Source organism: Mauremys reevesii, linkage group 24, assembly GCF_016161935.1.
Source record: "Mauremys reevesii isolate NIE-2019 linkage group 24, ASM1616193v1, whole genome shotgun sequence".
Classification (NCBI taxonomy): Eukaryota; Metazoa; Chordata; order Testudines; family Geoemydidae; genus Mauremys; species Mauremys reevesii.
Genome location: NC_052646.1, coordinates 11779557 through 11781004, shown reverse-complemented (window position 1 = coordinate 11781004; position 1448 = coordinate 11779557). Strand labels below are relative to the sequence as shown.

The 1448-nt window shown below is 44.3% G+C and overlaps 1 non-coding gene across 1 annotated transcript; it reads right to left on the bottom strand.

The window, feature by feature from the left end:
* Positions 1–930: 930 nt before the first annotated feature.
* Positions 931–1004, bottom strand: TRNAR-UCU. The gene has a single exon. It is a non-coding gene; the product is annotated as a tRNA-Arg (tRNA).
* Positions 1005–1448: the final 444 nt, after the last annotated feature.

Sequence of the window (1448 nt, the reverse complement as noted above, 5' to 3'; positions counted from 1 at the left end):
GCCTTCCAGCATCCACAGGCAACCAACAAATACCCCTTTCTCTAGCAGGTCTAACACTCACCGCTTCCAACATGCCAGCACTCATGCCACAAACAGTTACCAGCTTCCAGGACCCAGGCCCACACACCTACCCCAGATGCAGTTTTGGGCAGTTCCACATCCTGCCCCCAGGCTGGGTGGGCCAGTAACTGAACATGGTCATAAGGGAAATCATAAATATGCAATTTAGTTGATTAATTAAGTTGCATAAAATGTCACACATGGAGCATCACAAAACTTGGCAGCTCTGAAATCTGTCATAGTAATTGCAGTTTTCTGTTCTATAAATTGTTAAGCATGATGAGAAAATGGAAAGGGAATCCAACACGCACAGAAACCTCACATGCAGGAAAAAATCAAAATACACAGAGTGTGAGACCAGGGTAGGAAGTCTGTAGTCAGGGGCTATAATTCATTATCGGGCAGAGAAAGCTAGCTTTTAAAATACAACCATGCACATGAAATGAGCAGAAACCAGATTTATCTAGGGAAATAACAATTAAAACAAAGGGATCTAAAAAAATAATCTGTCCCTTCGACTTCTTCCTAAAAAGCACAGTATTCTTGTGAAAATATCTTTTGACAACAAAAGGCAGCAATCTGTGCACTGAGACATTGCTACAGTATTTAAAGAACAGGTGGGGCTAAAATGTCAAAGCATGCAAGAGAACAAAAGGGCAAAAACTAACAGTGGGAAATACTGCGAGGAAAAAATATGAATCAAAGAGGCCTGTGCACAAACACGACAGAGGAGAGGGCTGAGAGGGATAGCAGTATAGAGGTTATCAGGCAAAGTCATTCTTTTCCTTCTAAAACCCTCTAGGGTGAAATAAATATTAACTTACATCCTTACCTGAATGAGTGCAAAATAAAAGACACCTGCCTGGAGATCATCTCTGCCGGGACTCGAACCCGGAACCTCTGGATTAGAAGTCCAGCGCGCTCGTCCATTGCGCCACAGAGACCTCACTACAAGCACAGCATCAGTACCAGAGCTGAAAAAGCACATACCTTCTGCATCACTGCAGGGTTAATCTCAGCATCCTGCTATTTCTGTGCAGCTACAGGGGCAGAGGGAAAACCTGGAGCTACAATCCATCTCACTGCTCAGGAAAATAGGCTATTCTCAGCATCCTCCTCCTTCCATGGGGAGTGGGGGAAGAGAGTAATTCTGGATATGATCCATATCTCATCCCCAGCTCTAAGAGAGAGACTCCAAAAACACAGATCTAGGATTGTCCTCTGCATCCCTGACAGGGTCATCTCAGCATCTCCAACACTAACAAAGACAGAACTAAATCCTGGAATAGGATTAACCACTGCAACCCTGACAGGCTCATCTCAGCATCCCCTGAACAAGACCAGGCAAAGAGCTAAATGATTTAGCTTTCCCTCACACTCCCTGCTTC